An 18286-nucleotide genomic window follows, 5' to 3' on the forward strand; every position below is an offset into this window, starting at 1 on the left:
GTGGGCTACAGTCCATAGAGTCACAATGAGTTGGACACAAGTCAGCGACTAAACGTAGCCCATGGTATATTATGAACTTTGTCCAATATAATTAGAAATTCCTTAATATATCATTTTGTTATTATATAATATAGCCCTAAAACAGTATTTCTTGTTTAATACAGCCCCTATTTTGGGATATTTAGTTCTTATTTTTTCTACATCGAATTTCTTATTATTTCCTTGGGAGGTAGTCCTAGTTGTGGAAAGATACTTTTCTCTTATTAAAATTAATAAAAACTAAAATTAGTTAATACCTAAATACACTGTAGATATGATTAAAGTCCCTGCTGACCACCCTGCTCCTGTTGTTCCTAGTCTTTTCCCCAGAGGCAATCATCAGTAACATTGTGTTGAGTGCATGTTCTATGTATTTATATACATAGGTGTGAACTCCGGGAGTTGGTGATGGACAGGGAGGCCTGGCCTGCTGCGATTCATGGGGTCGCAAAGAGTCGGACACGACTGAGAGACTGATCTGATCTGAACATTTTTTAGGCCCTAAATACATATTGCCAAATTGTTTTTATTGGAAAAAGAATTTTAACAAAGCAGACTTAGTTGGATGAATTTTAACAGTTAAAGTTGGCAAAAGAGACATGGTCCCTGGTGATATATGGACCCTGTTTCTCTGACCTGAGTGAAATGAAATATTTCAGATTTTCCCTTTAAACAAATGAGTTTCATCCTTGCCAAATGGGGGACTCCATTAGACTAGCCCTTAATAGTGCTGGCCCCCAGGGACCCAGTCCACTAAAACAAGTAGACTTTCAGGTCTAGCCTGGCCAACAAGTTGTAACAAAGTTTAGGAGCTTGGGAGTTAAGAAGAGGGCTCATGGGCAACCCACAAGCATGGAGTATTCACTTCTCTGTCATTACCATGGCAGTGGGGAGGAAGAAGTCTCTAGAATGTGCATTTTATAGCTGGAGCTAGTAGGGTTGAAGAAGGTTGGGCAAGAGCAATGACTTTTCCTAGGGCATCAATGTAATTTTTTTTTTTTCCCACAAAGCGAAATTCAGGGTATCCAGGCAAGCTCAATCTTGGATTAAAAGGAGCCATGTTATTTGGGCAAACATGACTTTTCCAAAGTAATCATAGTAATTTCACCCTGGCATTATATATTCTTTGAATCATCAAGTCATGAGGAGGGAAGTGGGAGGGGGTTCAGGATGGGGAACACGTGTACACCCGTGGCAGATTCATGTTGATGTATGGCAAAACCAATACAATATTGTAATTAGCCTCCAATTAAAATAAATTAATTTATATTAAAAAAAAAAAAAAGCTCTCGGCCACAAAAGCTCATTCAAGAGAGAGAGAAAAAAGTACCCCGAGAAAGCAAAAGACAGTTACCAGCCAAAGCTTGGGTTATATGTTAGAGCCAATAAACATCACTACTAAAATATTGCAATCACAGGAACTGGGATAGAAGTTATACTAATAGGATGTTTCCTGCATCATCTAAAGCCTTCCCCCAACACAAACTATAAGCCACTAAATATAGCACAAAGCTAAGCTGGGCTTCCCAGGTGGCTCAGTGGTAAAAAATCTGCCTGCCAATGCAGGAGATGCAGGTTTGATGCCTGGGTCTCGAAGATCCCCTGGAGGAGGGCATGGCAACCCACTCCAGTATTCTTGCCTGGGAAATACCATGGACAGAGGAGCCTGGTGTGCTACAGTCCATGGGGTTGCAAAGGAGTCAGACATGACTTAGCAACTAAACAACAACAACAAATTTAAGCTAGTATAATTGATGCTCTTAGTGCTTTTATTGAGCTCTTCAGGCCAACATTCCTAGTTCTGATATGAATCAGTGGCTTTCCTCTTACTAGTGAGCTGTCCGTCTTATGAATTCTATAAATAATGATTCTGAATGGCATGCAAATGGCACATTGGCACTTGCTTTGCCTTATCTGATTCCTCTAGTTCCTTTTTGTGGAGATTTTGAAATTTTGAGATCTTGAAATCCCATTTTTTTTCTAATAGAGAAGACATTTGAAAGGCACTGAATTCTGGATTTTGAATTAATTCTGACAGATCTGGTCCCTGTTTTTAAATCCAATGTAACAAGAAATGAAAAGAGAAGGATGTCTTTAGTTTTACACAGTAACCCTTTGAATATCTTTACAAACCAAAATTTGACAAACTAGGTATAGATTAAGTAGAAACCAGCTGAGAAAATCTCCTGCAAACTACATATGGACTGGAGCCAGAGGGGTTGAGAACAGAGGGACATTTGGGAGGCCACCTCCATTTGAAAATCAGCACAGCATTGCCTCCTGAGCCTACATGCTGATAGCTTTTTGGAGAGTGTGATGGGGGTATTTATGAACTTGCCAAGGCTTTACCAGTTAGCAAGGTGGGCTTTTCAGCAATGATGCCTTCCTAGGTGGTTGCTGATTCCCTGTTGGCAAGACAATTCTACATTCGCTTATTTTATTTGTTCACATTAATCTATATAGTGTGTCTTCCCACAGCTGTACTAGGCTCAATTATTTTTGTTTTTATTTTGTCAAGTCTAGTTGACATTATTTGTCCATATTTTATGACAGACACAGGCCTGTCTCTTCTCTTTGCTGTTCTTTTATTTTCTATACAGCTTATATTTATGAAGGATCCAGGCTGGTGAGTGAAAGTCTCATAAAAGTTATCATTATCCTGTGCATTTCTCTTGTATTCCTCTCTTCCTTCATTCTGTATCTCATTCTGAGTAGACTTGTCTTTTGACTCCTCTGCTCTTTAATATTCCTCATATTTTATGAAGCACATGGATTTGTGTGATAATGACTCATCAAAGTCATCATTATTCCAGACATTGTCTACCTGTTCTTCTTCTCATTCATTTCACTCTTCATCATTCATAAATAATGTGCAGACTTGTCTTTGAACTCCCCTACTTTTTTTATTCCTCATATTTTATGACCCACACGAACTTACAGCATATGATAAAGCCCCATAAAACTTATTATTCCACATTTATCAGCACTGAACTCTCTTTGTAATGTATTAGACTTTAAATGTTCTAAGATTCCCTGTATCTTGCTGCATTTGCTCCCATTATTTACACACTTCATGTCATCTGTTTTTCACAAGAATAACTCTTAGCTCTTTTTATTCCTGGATTACTAGTACTTACTATAATCTTTGACCAAATCAGTCATCCTGCATCAGTATAAATTGTCTAAATTTCAGGACAGCATTCGGAGAAGGCATGGCAACCCACTCCAGTACTCTTGCCTGGAAAATCCCATGGACAGAGGAGCCTGGTAGGCTGCAGTCCATGGGGTCGCGAAGAGTCGGACACGACTGAGTGACTTCACTTTCACTTTTCACTTTCATACATTGGAAAAGGAAATGGCAACCCACTCCAGTATTCTTGCCTGGAGAATCCCAGGGACAGGGGAGCCTGGTGGGCTGCCGTCTATGGGGTCACACAGAGTCGGACACGACTGAAGCGACTTAGCAGCAGCAGCAGCAGGACAGTATTAAAGTGTTCTTTTTTAATTGGCAGTAATTTGAACTGGCACTGCAGGCAGAAACCTAGGAAAAAATGTTTTCAGGCAAACTCTCCATTTCAGAATGAATGCTCTCAAGTCTGCTCACTTTCCCAGGTTGCTGCAGCTCCAGATGGCCCTTAGGGAACTCCAGATATATTCTTGGCAAATATGGTGTGTTGTGCCACTTCGTACAGCTCAACTGCCATTTTGTGTGCTCCCAGCTTCTAAACTCAATTTTCTTCATAATTGTGGATGGTAGCCTTGTAGCTGCTTTATTTTTCCTGATTTACACAGCCACCAAAATGTAGTTTCTCCCGCATGTGTATAATCTGTTTGTGTATGCTTCTCATATCCAAGGCAGCCTGAATAATTCATGTTTTTCCTAGATTAGATCCTTGCTGAAGCAGTGAGGTGGGTATGCCCGGGGTCTGACTTTGGTAACCCCAGAATCCTACTTTCTGTGTTTTCTGTCCTGTGCATTGTGCTGCCTCCATGTTTCCTCTCCAGATTCTCCAAAAAGTGAAAGTGAAAGTGTTAGTTGCTCAGTTAAGTCTTTGATCCTCATGGACTGTAGCCTGCCAGGCTCCTTTGTTCATGGGATCCTCCAAGCAAGAATACTGGAGTGGGTTGCCATTTCCTCCATGAGGGGATCTTCCCGACCCAGGGATCGAATCTGCGTCTCCTGCATTGCAAGCAGATTCTTTACTGTCTGAGCCACCAGGGAAACCCCAAGCTTCTTCAAATCACCCTTTAAATGAGGCAGTCATCCTTGGCCTGTCCTTGGTCTGTTCTAAGGAAACATTTTGAACTCTGAAATTTTTGCCACGTGAAAACAACCCTCGACGTGAGTCCTAATCTTTCAAGGACCTTTTTCTGAAACATTTTCAATTAAATAATACTCGGAACTCTTCTGAACCTTTGAAATGAGACACCAGAAATTACTGTCTGAACTGTCACGAAGCTGTCACTGCAAATGTGTATAGCATGTATGTGCCCAGTGCGACTGTCTTTTGTGTTGTGTTGTGTGTGTGTGTGTGTGTGTGTGTGTGTGTGTGTACTCTTAGAGGCGGGTGCTGCATGCTCTCCATCTTTCCCTGGGGCTCTTGTTCTTTGATTCAGACTTGAAGGAAGACTCTGCTTCCTTCAACCTTTAGAAACAAGGACCTCTCTCTGCTGTGGTGGGTTACAGCAAGATAACTTGAACTTGGATGAACATGTCCAAAGTGACTTTAAAAACACGTATGGGGAAGATCACCCCTCACAAGTATCTCTTTTCTTGCTCTCTGGAGAATACAGACTGCTGCCAAGCTGTCTACCGGCTGTCACTATGCTAAAGCAGCAACCTCAAAGGAACTGCTTCTCCCTTTAACTAAATGCTGAATCCTCTAGATGTTGGGAGTTTGGTTTGAAGAACAGGGCATCTTGGGAAATGTAAGTCCGAATACACTTTACCGAGAGCCTTATTGAGCTAACAAGCTGCTTGTTAGATAGTTCTGATGCAAAAGGTCTAATTCATTCTGTATTTGCTATTTTCGTGGCATAGTCAAATTATCCCTAGCCTTCAATAAACTCTGGGTTCCATTTTCCTTTTCCCTTATTTGTTGCCTTTTGTCTTCAATGTCAAATTTCCAATATTCATTCAACATCTCAGGCGAAAACATTAACCTCAAGCACAGAAGTTGGTTTGAAAAACAACGCTGAAAACTAAATTGCTGAAAGAAGATGTAATTTACTGCATTGTATTTCTGATTAAAATCTTTCATAAGGAAAATGAGGCTGAAGGGCTCGGGAAGTTAGAGCTATTTGCTTTTGCTGCCAACAGGAGCGTAAGAACCTTTGAAGGGTAGTGTCCCAAGTCAAGGCCTGGCCAGTGGGGGGTCTGGCAGCAGGTGGGCAGGTGAGGTTGTTTTCTCCACAGGAACAGATGAAATCCTTTCCACAGCTGACAGCTCTGGTCAAGAGGCAGAATTGAGAAAGGCTGAGCTGGGAGAGGCCATGTGGATCCTCTGCTCACTGGCACTGGAATCCTGCCTTGTAAATTCTTCTATGAGTTGTCAGTTGGCTCAAGTCTCCAAGGGACAGAAATCTGCTGCCTGTGAGGCGTGCTTTAATGGTTCTCCCGACATCTTCTCCACAGGCTTATTATATCATAAGGTTCCACAGCTGTAGATTGTGTCATTTGGGCTAAATGACCGCTGCTTCTGGGGGGCCCTCCTAGAACACAAATACCTCTGAGCAGTTGGGACAAAGGGCTAATGATACCCTCGTATCCATGGTGGCACACAATGAATAAAAGCTTTTATATTTGGGCTTCCCTGAGAGCTCAGTTGGTAAAGAATCTGCCCGCAATGTGGGAGACCTGGGTTCAATCCCTGGAGAAGGGAAAGGCTACCCACTCCAGTGTTCTGGCCTGGAGAATCCCATGGACTACATGGCCTATAGTCCATGCAAAGAGTAGGACACGACTGAGCGACTTTCACTTTCATTTTTCTCAGCGCCGAATCCGTGCTACTACATGTGTCACAGCCTATCCTGGGTAGGAGTTATAGGTCTGTCTTTCTTATTAGATAGTCACTCCAGGGCAAGGGCAGTGTGATTTTCTTCTGTGTCCTTCCTAGTGCCTTGTGTACATAGCATGTGCTCAACAAAGCTCCACTGAATTTCAGCTCAAATATCTTTATGTGAAGTTGCAAAATATTTCCAACCAATCCCACAGCACTACTTCAAGTGTTTCAGAGACCACTTTGAGGTTCATGTGTGACAGATAGATGTCTTACAGTTCATTTATTAGAAGCCAGCGTTCTATGACTTCATCATGAGAGTTTTGTTTGATAATTGACTACTTCAGGGAATTAAATAGTACCCCTGTGATTGGGAAGGATGAATGAATAGTCCTCCTCAAATACTTAATTTATGAACACTAACCCCATTTTTTCCTTTATCTACAACCATGTAATTACAATTTGGTATTTCATAACTCACATATATTTGAAGGCTCTGATATTGGGTATCTGGGGGTTTCCACATATCACATACTGTTTATTTTATTTTATTTTATTTAAATTAATTTTATTTTTTAACCTTACAATATTGTATTGGTTTCGCCATGTATCAAATGTAATACACCACATTAACAAATTGAAAAATAAAAACCATATGATTATCACATACTGTTTTTTTGATATAAGTTATCTAAGCTGGTACAGCACCATGAAAACATATAATGTTACAGCATAAACCTGTTTTCATGTTCTGAAAATGTGAATGCAGTGAATGTTCAGATGCAAACCCAGTAAAATCTCATTAGTTTTTACTTAAATAGAACTGGCTGATTTAATCCTACTCAGTTGGTCACTAGTCCAAATAAATAATACCTACTAACTGGGTAACATTAAAAGCAGCTAGGTAGGAGCATTACCCACCAACATTCTAGGACTTTGGGAAACGTGGTGCTATGGAAAATGCAGATAAGTTTTTTAAGCAGAATTATTTTCCTCATGGCTAGTGATGTTTCAAGTAAAACAAAATGGGGGCACCCCCCTGAGGTAGGGTGGCTATTTTCCCATCTGCCCTGGTAATTGCTTGTCAAAAGTAGGCTTGCTTTGGATGCCTGAGATCCCGAAAGTAATGGGAAAGAGATCAAGTGTTTTGAAGCAATAAGAAAACTGACGACACAGTCACATTTTTCAGGGCTGTGAAAGTACCGATTTGCCTCATTTAGACACATGATTATTTTTGTCCAGAATTTGAATCCTGAAATATGTGTCCTGGAAGCCCTTGCAACCCTTGAATAATCTCAAGTTTTATTTTATTTTTTTGGTTGGTTTGTTTTTGGCTTGTTTTATACATTACTCAAATGGTTTTATCTTTGTAATCAGCCTGATGGGGTTTTATTAACCTCATTAACCTTTCCTGTCACTTCTCTGTGAATCTGCCCTTCAAATAATGGATAGTCATTAAATACAGGGCAAGTCTGTCTTGTTGGCTATAGCTTGGCCATGGATTACTCTTCCCTCCAGGAGGAAAAAGTGGGGTCTAACTTTGTCCACCCCAGTGCTAGCTCTGGCTCGTTAATAATCATCGATGTGACTTTTCCTAAGAAATGGAATTACTCTCAGCCTCGTTTGTTGCTTATGGAAAGTGAGACTAATAGTTCTTCCCTGCCTTATTCCTAATCAGCTCATGAAGATACTGGAACAATAAAATAACCCAGTAAAGTGACTGCCTTTTGAACTTGACCTTTCAAATTATATTATGTACCCTGATATCTATATTTATATATATAAATGCATATAATATATACAAATATACAATATGAATATATGTATTTATATAAATAAGACATTCATTAAGCACTTACTATGAGTCAGGTACCATGCAAGGCACCTTCCTTATTTTATTTCACTTACCATCAATATAGCCCTGAGTAGGTGCGACTAATAGCCTGTTTTAAAAAATGAGGAAATGGATTCAAAGAGGTCGAAAAATGTTGCTTAAGATAATACAGCTATTAAGTGGCAGAATTGGTGGAGGTCTTTTGACCTGGACTCTCAAGGGCCTAAGCTGTAGCATTTTAAAGAGAAGATGTAAATGATGTGGCTACAAAGGAAAAGAAAGTGCTCACCCACAAAGATGGTGCTATCCATAGGATATCACTACTTTGTAGACCTTTACCAACTGCTGGGCACTTTCTACGTGCAGGGTGTATAGTGGATATGCCACACTGTGTCATTTATTCTTTCTCCATAAACTAGCATTTACTCTGCCCTCTCTAGGGACAAGTTTAGATGACAGAACCAGCTAAAGTCACTTCACGCAGATCATATGGCTGAGAAGTAGGTACTAAGGATTTGAGCCTTTCGATCTTAACTTTGCAGTAAGATAAAATATTAGAAAACACCTATTCACACTGAGATAAGTTGTAGACAGCTACTGGGCATTACTAATGACTGTTATTAAGGACCTCAGGACATCTGAGTTTCAAAATATCACAAGTAACCAATTGAACGGCTTTTTAAAGATTTGTTGGATTTCTTCGCTCAAGAACTTGCAAAGAAGTGAAAGTCGCACATTCTTTCTTTTTTGGTACCTTTAGGTGTTGACTGCTGATTTCAAGAGCTAGTCAGCACTATAAATCTTGGAGCCTTCAGCACTTTGTAATTTTTTAAATGTGTCTTGAACATGTGTTTCCTGAACTTTAGCATTAGATAAAATAGTTCACTGAACAATCAGGAGTTCCCATCTTCACAGGTGTAACACCTTTCACATAAACGAGATCAAAGTGCTTTATTAGCAAGTAGCAACAATCTAACTTCTCACTTGGGACAACAACTGCACAAGTGATAAGCAAAGGAGGTTGCTTAGGAAAAGTAATGTGGGAAGACAGAATCACAAGGGATCATGGCAGAGCCAAACCACTCGGGTTCCTTTTCCAAATGTGGGCAGGTTATGTGCAGTGCCTCCCTTTAGAAAGAAAGGTGAATACAGACATTGGCAGGTGCTGATGCTCTAGAAAGAGATTTCCTCAGTCCTTAGTTATTTTTTTTTTTTAATTTTATTTTTAAACTTTACATAATTGTATTAGTTTTGCCAAATATCAAAATGAATCCATCACAGGTATACATGTCAGTCCTTAGTTTATTCAATTTATTCAGCAACTGTTGCATTGTGTGTTTACCAACCCCTAGTTGTATACATGGTATAATGTCTTTCATATTCTTAAAATTAAAAATACACACAGATTTGCCATATGTAAATAGACTTGGAGGTCCATAACTACTAGATTCATGAAAAAGTTAAACACAAAACATATGGATTCAAATTTGTTCCTCAGCAAAATTACGAATGATTATGTCACAAACCTTCTGGGGGAAGACCTGTACATAGACTGTGAATGTTAATTCAATGAATGCTTTTTAAATTTTAATTAATTAATTTATTTTTGGCTGTGCTGGGTCTTTGTTACTGCACTCAGGCTTTCTCTAGTTGCAGTGAGTGGAGTGGGAGCTACTAGTTGAGGTGCATGGGCTTCTCACTGCCGTGCTTCTCTCGTTGCAGAGCATGGGCTTTAGGGTACACAGGTTTCAACGTAGTTGTAGTGCATGGGATTAGTTGCTCCTAGGCATGTGGGATCTTCCCAGAACAGGGATCAACCCCACGTCCCCTGCACTGGCAAGGCAGATTCCTTATCATTGGACCACCAAGTGAAACTGAAAGTATTAGTCACTCAGTCATGTCCAACTCTTTGTGACCCCATGGACTGTAGCCTGCCAGGCTCCTCTGTCCATGGGATTCTCCAGGCAAGAATACTGGAGTGGGTTGCCATTCCCTTCTCTGGGGGATCTTCCCAACCCAGGGATCAAACCTGGGTATCCTATATTGCAGGCAAATTCTTTACCATCTGAGTCATCAGGGAAGCCCACCAAGGAAGTCCTCAATGAATGCTTTAGTATTGCAATAACATTGCATTTCTTATAAATATTCTAAAATATAAAGTTTTCTTATCTTTTCTTTTTCATAATTCCAAATCAGGACACAGTTTCTATATATTTGATTTCTTTTAGGGTCAAACACTAATGGATGAAGATCTGCTATTTTTTTTTTTTCTTTTCATAACTAAATGGTCAATGGCTGTTGCTGATTTCTCTTTCTGGAGGCTATTCAGTTTGTCCGAAGTAGTCAGCTTTTCTCAATAGTCCTAGAGGACAGGCACCCCATCCACTTATCAGGAAAACCTGGTACAGTAACCAGTGTGTAGTAGTTCCTTGAGAAAGGTTTGTTCTACCTTTCTGTTTCACACAAGGCCACAGGATCCTGATTCAGTGGGCCCCTACAAGTGACAGCCAGGCTCTGGATTGTGTGATAGGCTACTGCACAAGGGTCCACGTGGCAGGAAATGTTCATGTCACAATCAACTAACATATAGATAAATACTATGAGGTCTCAGCTCTAGTGTCATCTCCCCAGAGAGGATCTCCCAGACCACTCTGTCTAAAATGGTCACTTTTTGTCCCTAACCTTTCTTTACCTCAGTCGACAGTACCTATTCCTACCTGACATTTACCTTTTTCATTATTGTCAGTTTTCTTCACTGGACTATATGTGCTTAGTCGTTTAGCTGTGTCTGACTCTTTGCAACCCCATGGACTGCAGCCTGCCAGGCTCCTGTCCATGGAGTTTTCCAGGTAAGAATACTGGAGTGGGTTGCCATGCCCTCCTCTAGGGGATCTTCCCAACCCAGGGAGTGAACCAGGGTCTTCTGCATTACAGGTGGATTCTTTATCGTCTGAGCCACCAGGGAAGCCAATTTGTCCGCTGTAGTCCGGAGCCTAGGACAGGGCCAATACACGAACCAAGTCAACACTGTCATTTTCATCAATCTCAAGATGAAATGATTAATCTTCCCCAAATATGGATTATCTTGAAAGAAATTGTAGGATCTATCATTACAAATGATGCCAAAGTATGGTTAATGGGGACATTTTTTCACTGTGGTGAATGGGAGTTTTTTGGGGTGATTGTTTTTTCCCCTTGAATTAATCTAACACAAACATTCCAAATTGTATTAAAAATTATTTATAGCTCCAGATGTCATAGGATGAAACATCTTGCAAATAGTTAAGCTGCTCACTGTCCAAATAAGCTTTGAATTTTTTCTTGCAAGTCACCAATAGACTCCTGTGAGTGTCCATTTTAGCAGCTCTTCATGCTCACCTGACTCAATTAGTCACATCTCTGAATGACTGCTGAAAACTTCCAGGTCAGTCTCCCTTCTGAAATTGTTTAATGACTTTGTCTCATTTGATAGAATATGTCTTCTCTTACATCCATTTAGGTTACCTGTCTACTTCAGCAAAGCAGCAGAATTTGGGACTCTGAGTTGATGAACCCCAAGCTACTTGATGTTCCATAATCCACAGAATTTATTAAAATTTATAATTAATTTATTTTTTTATGTATTTACATGAAATTCTGACTGCTTCCCCCACTGGAATGTAAAGGGAATTCTGTGAATAAGGGGACCCTGTTTCTTTTGTTTACCCCCATCTCCACAGTTCCTGGCACAGAGTGGGTGACTCAAGAAATATCTGTTGAATAAAGGAGTGAACACATATCTTCATCATTTTGTAAAAATGAGTTGATAGCAGGATATTAGATTACATTAGGGAGAGTAGAGGACTTTGGTAAATATTGCAGAGAAATTTAAAATCCTCAGTAACTCTGGAATATTAATGTATCAGTAAAATGTACACTTCAAAAACAATAATTTGTATCTGTCGAGTATGGTTATTCTTAAGTCTTTAGTCTAATCTGAGATCAGCAACTTCTGCAGCAACGATCATCTTCCTAGAGCCTTTCCCTTAACCTCAGTCTTGATTTAATAACTCATTTTGCCATTCACAGGATTTTACATGGTATATGTTCCCAAATCAACTAAGTGCAGAAAAACATATTTTATTAAATAAGTTATGATAAGTAATTATGGCTGTTACCTGGTATCATGAATAATCAGGTGTGTGCATCAAGATTTCATTATGGAGGGAAGTGTCATAAAGGAAGGGAAGGACTCGGGTAAATAAAGAGTTATCCAAGAAGGCCATACTCAAGGCATTTGCAGCACCTCAGTTTGTTTTGGGGTGCTTATCTTGGGTTTTCTCATGAGCTGGAACACCAAAGTTCCAGTTGTCTTCCAGTTCACTCCAAAGAGCCAGTTCACAGCAGTCTTCCTACTGACTCCCTGATACTGCTCATTATTTTCTAATTTTTTCTTGGTTCTAAGTTTTGATTATCAAGCCCACTGAAGGCAGAGAGCATTATTGATGGTTACACAGAGTTATAAATGATGTCAATTATGGATAGGCTCTGCCAGTGGTGGAATGTCTCATAAGTTAAAAAAAAAACAACAAGAGTAATTACTTTGCTACTGTTATATAATCACTTCATCTTTTATGAATTTGTTCCTGTGCTATTTGGAGAACAGTAACCTTACCTTTAGGCTGCTCCGACATTTGGGAATTAACTAATTTGAGGTCCTAATATCATCTGTGTGTTCTAGGCAATGAAAATGAGTTTTTCATTAGTAAATATGAGAAGAGCACTTCAATATCACTGCATCTATGTCACTCACCCATCCACTCATTTTTTTTTAACCTCTTTTCTGCCAAATCCTGTGTTAGAATCTGGGGATATGGTGGTGTGGTAGATTAAAGATGGTCATACATTCTTTGATACTTCTCTCAGTAAAAGGTAGGATTTATGACCCTCCCTTTGAATCTGAACAACCTCTGTGACTACTTTAATACACAGTATATAACACAAGTGACACTTGTGTGATTTTGGATCCAGGTCTTAAGAGACTGGCACCTTCTGGTTCCTGTCTCTTGGAATACTCCAACTTGGAGTTCTGAGCTCAGACAAACTCAAGGTTGGCTGCCAACCTATAGGCTGCCCTCCCATAGGAAGCCTGAATGGAGAGGATTTAAGCAGGAAGAGGGATTCCTGGAGGCTAGCCAGCTCTTCTAGCTCCCAGTTGAATTAGATTAGCTGAAAGCCCAAGTATCATGGAGAAAAGACAAGTCATCCTGGCCACACCCTGTCAGAATTTCTTATCCTTCCTTCCTTTCCTTTTTTCCCCTGCCTTATTTTCTAACCCACAGAATCAAGAAATCTAATCATCACCAATTATTTTAATCCGCTATATTTTGGAGGAGTTTGCTATACAGTGATAGATAATCAAAACAAGAGAACAAATCAGACTTGATCCTTGTCCTCACAGAAACCAGATTTAGCAGTGAGGATGGTTCAGAGCTTCTGTACTGCACATCCCAGAGTGGCACAAGAATTTAAAATACAGCAACTTCACAGAAAGTTAGAACTAGAAGAAACCTATCACCCTGCTCAACCTCTTCATTTTGTAGCCTGTGTTCTTGCCTGGAGAATCCCAGGAATGGGGGAGCCTGGTGGGCTGCCATCAATGGGGTCGCACAGAGTCGGACACGACTGAAGCGACTTAGCAGCAGCAGCAGCAGCAGCAACACCACTGTCATGGGCTTTGTTTTTGTTTAGTTGCTCAGTCGTGTCCGACCTTTTGTGACCCCATGGACTGTGGCCCACCAGGTTCTTCTGTCCATGGGATTCTCCAGGCCATAGTAGAGTGGGTTGCCACTTCCTCCTCCAGGGGAGTTTCCTGACCCAGGGATTGAACCTGTGTCTCCTGCACTGCAGACGGATTCTTTACCCCTGAGCCACCAGGGAAGCCCTCGTGTGCTTAGTGCTTTTCAACTGGGCTAAGGATTCCAGAAGAAGCAGATGCATCAGACTGCCACAACCACACCCAGCAGCAGCGCTGCAAATTTTAAGATCTTCAGATTGTTCTTAAAACTTACTCTAAGTGACGAACATAATAGTAAAGTGCCTCTTAATATCCACATCTTTCTCACAGAAAGTGGACGTTTTGTTTCCACTATGGTGGGACCTGGGAGTCTATTAGCCTAAAGTGTGAGGCAGAGTGTCTATCAACTTACTCATGAGGTGCACGCAGGCCCCTTAGTGAAATATTGGTGGAAATATCCTTCCATTAATCTGATTTCTAGTTCACGCTCAGTCACTTTTTTTCCTCTTAGTTAAGATAGGATTTTTACAGACTCTCAGGGAAACAGATCAGAAAGTAAAAAAAAACAAAACACTTGAGGTCTTTCCACGGACAGCTAGAGAAGCTGTGTAGTCCAGATGTTACAAACTCAAATGCCAAGAGGGTCAGGCAGGACTTTAAAAGTGCAGGAGTTGAGCCAGGAGCAAGGGAACCAGTGACTGGTGAGCTAGAGAGGCATGCCATTGACATTCCAGAGGGGTGGCTGGCCCTCAACTCTGGAACACCTACACCAGAGATGTCAAATTTTGTCAATTTTCTAGAGAATGAAGACATTCCAATTTTTATGTTAGATCTCTTAGTTTCTAAATGTTGGGCCAAACAAAATACAGCTGTGGGCTGATAGTAAGTAAGGCCTGATGTAGACACTAGACGTGGATTGATGTGTGGATCAGCCTCTTGTGGCTACAAAACAGACAAATGAGTTTGGCCAGACCTTGCTGTCAGCGGTTGCACTAACCCCGGTAGGATTTTGTTTTTTAAATGCACTTCTCCATTAGTGATGGCGAGTGAAATGTCTGGCTTTGCAAATTACTGCTGTCGTTTAGTTTAATGTACTCTTGTTTTTACATATTTATAAAAACCTTTTACATTATTAATAGTGATTAAATGCTTAGACACTGAAGATCAATAATGCTTCTGTTCACCTATTTACATTATTAAAAAGTAATAAGTCATACAGGGCGTGCAGAATATGTCATTTACTTTGTAGTCATGTTTGGAGTCAGTTGAAAAAAAAGAAAGAAACTCAGGCTACAGGGTAAAGTGTATTTAAGGAAAAAGCGGTAACTGCCAGGCTTGCTGGGAGACTCTACTGTGGGCAAATGGCATGTTGCCAGTGACATCACACCATCGGAGGCACATGAGGTCCACGTTCCATGTGCTCTCACATACCAGTGCAGAGAACTCACAGCAAGAAAGCCAGTCTCACTTGGATGCACAAGGATGAACAGCTATTTAACCTTTATGCATCCTTGCAACAGTTACTCACCTATATGCCACCATCTTTAACTCACAGGCCTCTGATGGTGGCCACACTCAGCAGCAAGTCCTCCGTGCGGCTCACAGTTTGCCAGTAGGCAAATGAGCCCCTCAGCAATGATTTCTTCATCTGCCTCCCCAGCTATCACTCAATTATGTGGCAAAAACCTAAGAGCAGATTGGATTCCCTGATTACAGTACCTGTGTTCTAGATCTGTCTGAGGAGAGCAACCCCACAGTCAGATATGTATAAGGACCAAAAGTCTTTAGCCCAGCTCTCTAAGGAGCCAAAGTGGCTCAACATAGTGGTGTAGAAGTCTGGCTCTCAGTATGAATCTGCTTGCGTTCAGATCCTGGCTCTGACACTCACTGATTGTGACCTTGGGCAAGCAACTTGATAACTCAGTTATTGTTTTGTTACCCCAAAAGTGGGGATCACAATGGTACCTACCATATCAGGTTTTTGTAAGGATTAAATAACACATGTAAAAGTTTAGTATGAGACCTGACACAAAAGAAGTGCTTAATAATAATTTACATGTAGCAAAAGGCCCATTTTACCAGTTGTTCTACCAAGAAGTTCATTAACAGTGGCTTCAACTTTGTAAATAATATCAGCGAAATATCATTGAAATGTGTTCAAATGAGGTGGGTTTTACAATATTGCCTGGTTTCCAGATGTCATTCAACCAGTTGTCATTCATCCTGTATAAATTAGATCTCAGTCACTTGGCTTATTTAAAAACAAGTTGAAATGAGGCAGCAGTGGTGTAACAGAAAGAAAACAAGAGTTACTGCATAGGAATAAAACTAACATGTGACCCACTACTGGGCATATACCATGAGAAAATCATAACTGAAAAAGACACACGTGTCCCAATGTGCATTGCAGCACTATTTACAATAGTCAGGACATGGAAGCAACCTAGATGTCCACTGACAGATGAATAGATAAAGAAGATGTGGTACGTTTATACAATGGAATATTACTCAGCCATAACAGGAGTGAATTTAAGTCAGTTCTAGTGAGGTGGATGAAGCTAGAGCCTGTTATACAGAGTGAAGTAAGTCAGAAAGAGAAAAACAAACACTGTATATTAGTGTATATATATATGGGATCTAGAAAAATGGTACTCATGAACATATTTGCAGAGCGGGAATGGACACACAGATGTAGAGAACGGACTTGTGGACACAAGGGGAAGGAGAATGTGGGATGAACTGAGAGAGTAGCATTGACATACATACATATATATATATATACTACCGTGTGTAAAATAGACAGTTAGTGGGAAGCCACTATAAAATACAGGGAGCTCAGCCCTGTGCTCCATGATAGCCTAGAGGGGTGGGATAGGGGGTGGGTAGGAGAGAAGCTCAAGAGGGAGGTGATATACACATACATACTTACAGCTGATTTGTGTTGTCCTATGGCAGAAACCAACACAACATTGTAAAGCAATTATCCTCTAATTAAAAGAAAAGAGTTGCTACAAAACAAGGCTATTGGCTGTGTGATGTTGGACAATCATTTAATCTCTCTGAACCTCAGTTTCCTCATATATAAAATGCACCAGGACAATACCTACTTCACAGGGATACCGTGAGGATACAAGGAAAGAATGTTTGTTTGAAAGCTGCACAAACTAAAAAGTACAATAGAGATGTAAGAGCTTATAACTATTATTACTTATACTCTACATGATCAGAGTTGGATTTATTTTATCCAGAGATACTCTGAATAACACTGTATTACGTGTTGATTTTTTAGAGGAAATATAGTTAGATTGCTTGTCCTCAACTATTTCCCTTTTCTGACAGATTAGAGATGTGTGTCAGAGCTGAGACCACTGGGTGAAGGAGACCGTAGTTCTGAATTCAAATGCGACTTTCAGAGCTACTTGATAACTTGGAGGCTTTTACAAAAGAATAAGAAAAACTCAATCAAGCCAGGAGGAGGAGAAGGGCATTAAGCACCACAAATAATAGGTTTGTTCACTCTGCGACTGGCTGGCAAACACTGCTGAAGCATGAAGCCGAACCACAGGGGCTGGAATTTCTCTTCACTTTTCTAAGTTTATTGCTCAAATGCCCTCCTCTGGGTCACAATAACTTGGCTCCTGTCTCTCTCAGGTCCTGACTTTCTCCCTGTACTTGAGTTCAGTGAATCATTTAAATATGTATCTCCATGTCATGGAAGTTTCATTTACCTTCTTTTCTTCGTTTCGACTGAATTTCCTTAAGCATGAAGGTTTTTTGTTTCCTTTGTTCCTCTGGAGTGCAATAAATAAGCATCTGCTGCTGCTGCTAAGTCGCTTCAGTCGTGTCTGACTCTTTGTGACCCCAGAGACGGCAGCCCACCAGGCTCCCCCGTCCCTGGGATTCTCCAGGCAAGAACACTGGAGTGGGTTGCCATTTCCTTCTCCAATGCGTGAAAGTGAAAAGTGAAAGTGAAGCATCTACTATCTAAATAAATACTTTGACTGCAGCCATTTGAAATCACCCCAGACTTGTTATTGAACTGGGGGAGATACTTCAAAATGGAGATGACTGAGTCTCTTGGAAGAAGGCAAACTTTGACTAGATCCCCTGGCAGAGAAGGTCTTTCTTGTGGTGCATGAGCATTTGAGTTTGGGGTTCTGTTTAAAGCTTTAAAAGGTTAGAACTGCACATAGTAAACATAATGAGAAGCAACTAAGCCTGTGCACCACAACTATCAAAGTCCACATGCTCCAGGGCCCATGAGCCACAACTACGGGGCCCACGCACCACAAGCCCTGAAACCCACGCACCTAGAGCCTGCGTCCCACAGCAGAAGAATGACTGCAATGAGAAGCCTGTGCACGACAACAGAGAGCAGCCCCTGCTCGCCACAGCCAGAGAAAGCTGGTGCATGGCAACAAAGACCCAGTGCGGCCAAATAAATAATACAAAATTTAAAAAACAAAACAAAAAATAACAGATCAAGAAGAAAGAAAAATAAACATAATGAGAAATGTTTAAGTTTCAATAATAGTTCTGGCATACAATTTGGGAGAAGGATGTTGACTGTTTTAAATTTCCATGCATGTCTTTTTTACCCCTTTCCTACTGTGCACAGGGGTGAAGACTGAACGTCAA

The 18286-nt window shown here is 40.6% G+C and overlaps 1 protein-coding gene across 3 annotated transcripts in view; it reads right to left on the reverse strand.

Moving 5' to 3' along the window:
- TENM1 (teneurin transmembrane protein 1) overlaps positions 1 to 18286 on the reverse strand; it is a 911501-nt gene that overhangs the window by 166993 nt on the left and 726222 nt on the right. The gene's annotated exons all lie outside the window — the stretch shown is intronic.

The sequence above is a fragment of the Bos javanicus genome, chromosome X, assembly GCF_032452875.1.
Source record: "Bos javanicus breed banteng chromosome X, ARS-OSU_banteng_1.0, whole genome shotgun sequence".
NCBI lineage: Eukaryota > Metazoa > Chordata > Mammalia > Artiodactyla > Bovidae > Bos > Bos javanicus.